This window comes from Myotis davidii, unplaced genomic scaffold, assembly GCF_000327345.1.
Source record: "Myotis davidii unplaced genomic scaffold, ASM32734v1 scaffold1016, whole genome shotgun sequence".
Classification (NCBI taxonomy): Eukaryota; Metazoa; Chordata; class Mammalia; order Chiroptera; family Vespertilionidae; genus Myotis; species Myotis davidii.
In genome coordinates this window covers 1,104,366-1,113,089 of record NW_006287680.1, presented here as the reverse complement: position 1 = coordinate 1,113,089, position 8,724 = coordinate 1,104,366, and the positions used below count along the sequence as shown (strand labels likewise).

Genomic DNA, 8,724 nt, shown 5'->3' with positions numbered 1-8,724 from the left:
TTCTTAGCTAAATTACTCCACAGTATTGTTGCTTCAGGATCCTGTGTGTGTGTGTGTGTGTGTGTGTGTGTGTGTGTGTGTGTGTGGCCAAGAGGCTTGCAGGGGGCCCCACCTACAAGCATGTACCCTGGGTAACAGCCTCAAGAATTACAAGTAAATTTAAATCTCTGCTATGACTCCCCCAGTGGTCCTTGTGATAGAGAGTCTTCTCCACCTCATATGGCCTTTGCCTTTTTGGTCCCTTAGAAAAGATCCCCACAAAGCATACATTGTTGGGTGCTTGGTATTTTTGTATTTCCATTCCTTTGTTCTAGGATGTAGTTTATGTTATTTAGGAATTGCTTGATCAGTTTGTGTATTGTTTATAAGATTTGCTTCTCCAAATGGACATACAGATTGCCACTAGACATATGAAAAAGTGTTCAATGTCACTGATCATTATATGAGCTATCACCACACACCTGCCAGAATGGCTACCATCAATAAATCAACAAGCAATAAGTGTTGGTGAGGATGTGGAGAAAAGGAAATCTTAGTGCACTGTTGGTGGGAATACAGACTAGTGCAGCTACAGTGGAAAACAGACTGAAGTTTCCTCAAAAAACTTAAAAGGAACTGCCTTTTGATCCAGCAATTCCACTTCTGGGAATATATCCTAAGAATCCCAAAGCACCAATTCGAAAGAATATATGCACCCCTCTGTTCACAGAAACACTATTTACAACAGCCAAGATCTGGAAATAGTTCAAGTGCTCATCAGTAGATGAGTGGGTAAAAAAGCTGTGGTATATTCACATAATGGAATACTACGTGACTGTAAAAAAGAAGGAACTTTTATCTTTTGCAACAGCATGGATGGACCTAGCTAAGCAAAATAAGCCAGTCAGAGAAAGACAAATACCATATGATCTCACTTATATGTGGAATCTAATGAACTAAATAAACTAACAAGCAAAATAGAAACAGAAGCCTAGATACATGGAATAGACTGACAGCTGTCAGAGGGAAGTGGGAGGGACTGAAGGAAAGAAGGTGAAGAGATTAGCCAAACAATATATATGTATAACACATGGACACAGATAACAGTGTGGGGAATGGCCAGAGGAAGGGGAGTGGGGGCTGGGTGGAGGGTGGAAGTGGGCAAAGGGGAGGGATGGGGGACATCTGTAATAGTGTTAATAATAAAAATAAAATTAAAAAGAGATTTGTTAGGTGGGACCCAAGCAGTTTATCATTTAGCAGTGGTTCTCAACCTTCCTAATACTGAGACCCTTTAATACAGTTCCTCATGTTGTGGTGACCCCCAACCATAAAATTATTTTCTTTGCTACTTCATAACTGTTATGTTGCTACTATTATGAATCATAATGTAAATATCTGATATGCAGGATGTATTTTCATTGTTACAAATTGAACATAATTAAAGGATAGTGATTAATCACAAAAACGATATGTAATTATATATGTGTTTTCCGATGGTCTTCAGCGACCCCTGTGAAAGGGTCGTTCGACCCCCAAAGGGGTCGAGACCCACAGGTTGAGAACCGCTGGTTTAGAGATTAGTTCCCATTACTGAGGTGATACCCTTTTGTTGCCTCTATACAATGCTTTATAAATATTGAGATTTTTACAATATTTAGCTGGTGGAGATTGTCACTATTCCTGGGGCTATGTGAATGCTGGGAATTCTTTTTCTAATATATATTTTTTATTGATTTCAGAGAAGAGGGGAGGGGGAAAGAGAGATAGAAACATCAATGATGAGAGAGAATCATTGATCGGCTGCCTCCTGCACGCCCCCTACTGGGGATCGAGCCTGCAACCCAAGCATGTGCCCTTGACCAGAATCTTACCTTGGGACCCTTCAGTTTACAGGCCGGCGCTCTAGCCACTTAGCCAAACCGGCTAGGGCAATGCTGGGAATTCTTACCTCTAATCATTTGGAGGTTTTTCCAGTCATGGACCTATACTCAGCTGCAGAGCTGAGTGCAGCCCTCTCTTCTCCAATACTCTGTTTTGGAAATTCTAATTGCCTTGATCTACTTCCCTCAGCTTTTTATCCTGACCTCAGGGAATCCATTGGGCTCTGACTGGGCTACCTCTCCCTGTGGTCTGGAAACTCTCAACGCAATAAGTTGAAAGAATCATAGTCCTCATGTTGTTTGTTCTCTCTCTCTTGGGGATCACTTCCTTCCATTAACAAATATCCAGTGTCTTGAAAACCATTATTTCAGTTATCTTGTCCTTTTATTGTTGTTTCATATGGGAGGGGAAATGTGGTCCTATTACTCCATTATCTTTGGAAGCAAATGTCCTGTGTATAGTTTAAAAAAGTAATCAGTAATGCCAAAATCTTTGGCATCTCAGAATTTAGAATGCATTCAATAGTTTGACCCTAAGAGACAGAATTTGATCCCAGAATCAATAGCTCCTGCATTCACTGAATACCCCCTTTACTGTTTTGTAAATAGACCTCATGGAAATTACAGACATGCCTTAATGCAACTTCAATAAAGACCAGATTTTAAACTTCAGGGATTTTCAAAGCAAGAAACATTCCAGAAAATGTTTGCTGCTCTTTACCATCTGTCTTTTCACACACTATCATCCATTCACAGGGTGGGAGAGTTCCCATTCTGCTATTGACATCTGGTCACATAATTTAGGTATACAAATGGAAATCAAAATGCAGAATTAAACCTATTATCTAAATTTTTTACCCCCAGTGGCTCTGCACTCCCAGACCTAAATAAAATCCAGAAAGATGTGTAAAATATTCATAAATATAAAACAGAAGTATCTGAGAGTCTTACATCAAAATAGTTAAAATAATTGCCTTGCAATTCCTACTAGAAGCTTTCCCCCTCAATGTATAGTAGTTTTCCAGGTGGTTTGGGTATATAAAAATAGCTTATGAAGAACAGCATAGTAAACAAGGAAAAATACTACATATTTAGTGTGAAGAAACGTTGATTAAAAGATCTCCCAGAAATGCTAAGACTTGGGCACAAAATAAAGTCAATGAAGTAGAATTTCATGATGGTTCATTATTATAATTTTGTCCTTAACCAAATTGGTCTAAATTAATTGAGAAAAATAGAGAACACTCCAAATAGTGACAATGGCATTGATAAACACCTTATGGTACGAGGGAGCAAGATGCATTAATGAGAGTGATTTTACTACATTATGAGGAATGAGAAATAAACTTACGGAGAGAATACAAATAGGAATGTAATTCTATGGAGAATTTTACATGTTAGGCTAAGGACTTAAGGATGTATAACTTCAATTTCCAGAAGTAACGGAAAGTGGAAGCCGATCTCTCTCTCTCTCTCTCTCTCTCTCTCTCTCTAAAACAAAAACAAAAACAAAACAGAAATCAGGTCTAAAAATAAAACAGCTTTCTGGTTTGGAATATGATGGCCTAGACTCATCTCTCCCAGCTCTTCTCTATTAAGTACAAGTACAAAGCCTAAAAATAATAAAATAGACATTTATTAGAGAACCCTGAAGGGGAAAAGGGGGGAAGCAGACTGCCCAAGGGCCTGGTGGACTTAAAGAAAAACAGTGACCCAGTATCTCCTGGCCACCCATGAGGGGCAGAAGCAAAACCAGGCCCAAACTCTCCTGACTTTCCAAGGGACAGAAAGCATACCAGGCTCAGTGTCTTGATAGAGGTAGCTCTGCTGGAAGGCACTTTATATAAAGGGAATTAGCTCTCAGTGATGAATTGGATATATCTCTTCACCAGTTTGCCATGTCTTCCAATTTTCCTTTCTGGTACTTTTTGTTATGTAGAACTTTTAATGTAATTTTTATTTTACAAATGTACACAATAGTCCAGTTTCATTTTTAATATTTTAATTTTCAACTTCTACATAGTCTTAATACTCCTTGACAAATTAAACTTTCAAATCCCTTCCACAAAAAATGACAAGAAAAATTAGCAATGAATTCTTATTACTGATGCAAAACAGTAGTTTCTAACAAAAAGGCATACATGGCAGGACTATTGGCAATGGGGTGGTGAGGGACTGAGGAAGGGAAGGATGGGAGTGGGCTGGAAGAGATTAATGGAGGAAAAGGAGGACCTATATAATATAACAATAAAGATTACAAGAAAAAAAGAAAAACAAATGAAGAAAACCTCATTGGAGGGTACCTTACCAGGAAAAAAAAGACTATTGGAGAAATTAAATTTTATCTTAAAACCTGTTTTGTTCAATTATATACTTGAAACCTGTATGGTTTTTTGAACCAATGTCATACCAATAAATTAAACTAAAAAAATATAACTCAGCCAGCATGTCTCTGGGGTTGAGCATTGACCCAGGAACCAAGAGGTGACAGTTTGATTCCCTGTCAAGGCACATGCTCAGGTTGTGGCTTAAACCCCAGTAGGGGGCATGCAGGAGGCAGCCTATCAATGACTCTCATCATTGATGTTTCTAGCTCTCTCCATCTCTCTCTGAAATCAATGAAAATATTTGAAAGAATATGTATACAGTAAAAAAAATCTAAGTATTGTCACAAGTATTCCAAAACAATGAGTGCTAGAATGTGTAAGTCTAGTTTCTAACACTTAACTTCCAAAAACCAACCAGTTTAAATAAAACAACCTAAGAAAAAAATATGTGAAAAAAATTTAGATAATTTTTTCAAATTAAGAGAACTTTTAAAAAAATACAGTCATTATGACTTTAGTTATTACTCCTAAACAGTTAAATTCCACTTGCTTATTATTACAAATGCTCATTACACAACAATGAGCCACAGAAAATGCCATATAACTAACTAGTTCATTATTCCATCTACACTAATAAAAGAGAAACATGAAATTGGTGTCACTCCGCTACACCTACCAGCCAATCAGAGCAACTATGCAAATTAACCCAACAAAGATGGAGGTTAATTTGCATACACAGGCATGGAGCGAAGACTGACGGTTCTGGCCAGAGTGAAGACTGAAGACTAAAGACTGAAGACTGAAGACTGAAGACTGAAGACTGAAGACTGAAGACTGAAGAGGCTTGGCTTCTCAACTGCGGCCGGACCAAAGGCTTGGGTCCCGGGTGCTGGAGGAAAACCGGTGCCAGCAGCCAGGGAAAGGAAGGCCTATTGCGCGAATCTTCGTGCAATGGGCTTCCAGCATTTTGTAATATAATATAATGACAACCAAAAATAGATCATGAACTTTTAAAAAATGTAAACACAAACCAGAACAATCTGATATGTAATATTTGTGCCAAAAAATGAAAATTACAAGACACAGTAAGAAGGGATAAAATATATGAAAATAAAATAAAATTTATCTTTAAACCAACTTTAGTCAGGAAGACTTCTTCACAAAAAAATAAACTGTCAAATAATACAAATCTTAAATACATAACACTGTTTTCCCCCTTTTTGGTTATGTTCTATTTCAGGAAGTTTTAATTACATAACTTGTAATTTGAGGCATTTCCATAACGTCCACCATAAAATGTAATGTAAAATTACTCTTAGAAAAATATCAGTGGGATGAGATGAATTTTAGTCTATTTTAGACAAATTTGGTTAGTTTCTGACAACACTTCATTTCAGCACAATCACTGCTCAGACATCAATCAGTTTTTTGTTTTTTGAGAAAGGGCAAAGTAAGTTTTACATTATCATCAAAATTCTACCGATAATTATCCAATCAATGCTTGAAGCAGATGCCATCAAGTGTGTAAAGATTAACAGAATCAGTTACAGAACTTGGAGGAAAAATCTCAATCATGTATAAAAATATTGACAAGTTTAAGTTAAAATTAACCCTAGGACATTGTTTTACCCTAAAAAGATAACTAGACATCAACAGAAATACTGCTAAAACTGTTGTTTGCTTGAAGTTGTTTATATTAATGAAACAAAGGTTAATAGTTAAATTTCAAAAATGAAATCACTACCTTCTGATTTAACTTTGAGGCATAATATAGGGCAAAACCCAAGTATGATACTTTCTATTTCTTCCCAGAAACACAAATAAAAGTCAATATTAATACAAATAATAAGGAAATAAACAAATGATCATTTATGCCTGAGGTTCCACAGCATAAGATATTGTTATATAACTCTCCTACATAAATTCCCTCTCTCCCTCTCCCCTGGAATAGCAAACTAAGAGTAATGTGAATTTCCAAAATTTTAGGTAATTTATGAACTAATTTTGATTTTGACACCAGATACTATGGTGTGAAAAGTTATAAAATCCAAATGTTTTCTGTGTCATTTAGCAAAGAAAGGATGAGGGAGAATGCTTTACCAAACTATACCTCCTACTCCACCCTGGACCAATTTCTGATCACCAGCTCAGTTCCAGTGCTTCCAAGTTATCAGCTTGCCCCATTCAGCCTTACTGCAACTCTTAACTCCTTTTGCATCAAGAGTCTAGTTTCCTTTCTGCAAATTAATCCTAATTTCCAGAAAACTGACTTTCTGATTTCATGTTAATCCTAACACACTTTAAATAAAAGAAAATGCTATAATGCTTAAAGTAATTAGAAGATGGCAACTAGATTCCTTTACTGTTATGTAAGATGCATTTCAAGTGCTCTGCAAATACATGGAAAGTAGCAAGAAAACTTAGACTTTAAACCTGGATTCCTTAACTAGTCAGCATAGTATAATCTTGCTTGAATTACTACAGGACAAAAAAAGATGACAAAAAGCCATAAAACATGCATATTTTGAAGAAAAGAAAGCTTCACAACAAAAGTTTGCTAGATTATAAAACACCCCCTTTACCCACGCATTACTTTATCTCTGAAACATCTGAGAAGTTATTTTCCTTGGTAACTTAGGCTGTAAAGAATGAGCACTTTGCAATAATCTCTAGTGGAACTTGGCATCTTTCATATATGAACATTAACTGAATGTTACAACCTTCTTAAAAGAAGGTTGCCAGTTTTAATTTTTTGAGTCTCTCTAGGGTTTTGAAGGCTTTATATCAGTTTGTCTTTTGGAGTTGCTGTCTTTGGAATTCTTCTCTCCACTTGGCAGTTTGTCTGGAGATGAGGACATAGAAGATAACAGCTATTCATCTGGGGATCCTTTTGGCAGGGTTGGGTCTATTTGGTTTTCATCCACCTCTTTGCAAAGATTTAATGCTGATAACTTATCTTGTTCTTCTTGGTTTTCTCTCTCAAAAAATACCTGTCCCAAATCTAACAGATTTGAGTGATGGTGACTTCTGTTTCCTCTTCGTCTGAGGAAGCTTCAGGGAACACTCTCCCTCTTTTTACAGAACAGCCTGGATCCCCAGCTGTTTCAAACAAAGATTCCTGTGTTTTTCTTTTGGAAACATCTTTTTCACTGCTCTGTGGGTAAGACTCTTCATTTTCTGTCTCACTTATCTGTGCCATATCTGATATAATGCACACACTCTCTCTTTTGCCATGAGGGTCAACTGCAGCTTCTCTGGAGTAGGCAATGCTGGCTTTAGGTTCCTTCTCTTCATCATTTTTGCTTGGTTTCATTTTGACTTTTTCTCCAAGGCACAATTCTGTACCACTGGCACATAGTGGAGGCATAGGCGACTCTATTGAAGATGTTGCACCTTGTTCTTGAATTTCATGACATATTTGAGAAGAAAGTGTTAGAATATCTTCCTTAATTTCTGTGCCTTGGCACATAGGGCTCTTTATATGACTACTCTCACTCTCCTTAGACATGGAGTTTTTCTCGCCTTTTTTCACACCTTCTGATAGTGATACTGGCCCATACTGAGATATAGGTGGCAAATACTCCTGAATATCACCAGTGTTTTCTTGGTTCATTATTTTCGTTTGTGACCTGGTTATGATTCTATTAGATGCCCAGCTAGTTTCTGCATCGAAATTAATATCAAAGCTTATCTTTCTTGCTAGTGCTTTATCACTTTTCAGTTGTCTTTCTGTCTCTCTTTTCCTTTTTTCTTCATCCTCTGCCAATAATTGCTGTATGTATTCTTCACTGGCTTTGTTTTCTTCTTCTGCTTTGGCTCGTTGCAATGCCTCCATCTTTCTTTTCTCCTCTTCATATTCTCTTCTCAGTTCTCCAGGTTCACTTATCAGATGAACTGGCGGAGCGTCATTACAACTTGCTTGTGATTCTTGGAAAGCGACTCTTAGATTACATTCTTCTGGATAGTGTTTTTTAATTTTCTCCCACAATTCCATATTGACAAGGGAATTTGTTCGGTTATGGTACCGGCCCCATCTAGCGATCCATAAGCGACAGAAAGGACAGCATAAACTTGACTTTTCTACAATGGACTGAAAGCATGGCTTACAGATCGTGTGATCACAAGGTAGTGTTACAGGCTCGATCAGGATTTCTAAACAGATCTTGCACTGGTATTCAGACAAAGGAGGGATGGCCTCTTCAGGTACTGCCATTTTAATGTGCTAATAAGATATAGTCAGTATCAGCACGCAGAAGAAAAAGAATAGTATTTCCAGCCCAATTATGGAGCAAGACAATGAAGAGTTTTGTTTTTAAATATGTCCAACAGCGTATCAGAATTCAGAGATTTGGAGCATCAAACATGTCTTAAAGAAAGAGGGATTCTCCAGGCCAGGTAAACAGTACTACCATGTAATACAGTGTATCAGTCCACTTTTAGGACAAACTTCCGGTAAGAAAATTAATGCTTCAGTAAGGAGACCTCGGCCTTTGAACCAAGACAGTAATGTAATGCTTTTGGCAGGACGGACGGCT

General features: G+C 37.3%; 1 pseudogene; it reads right to left on the bottom strand.

The window, feature by feature from the left end:
- Positions 1–6,951: 6,951 nt before the first annotated feature.
- On the bottom strand, positions 6,952–8,405 carry LOC102759932 (annotated as a pseudogene).
- Between the last annotated feature and the right edge of the window lie 319 nt (positions 8,406–8,724).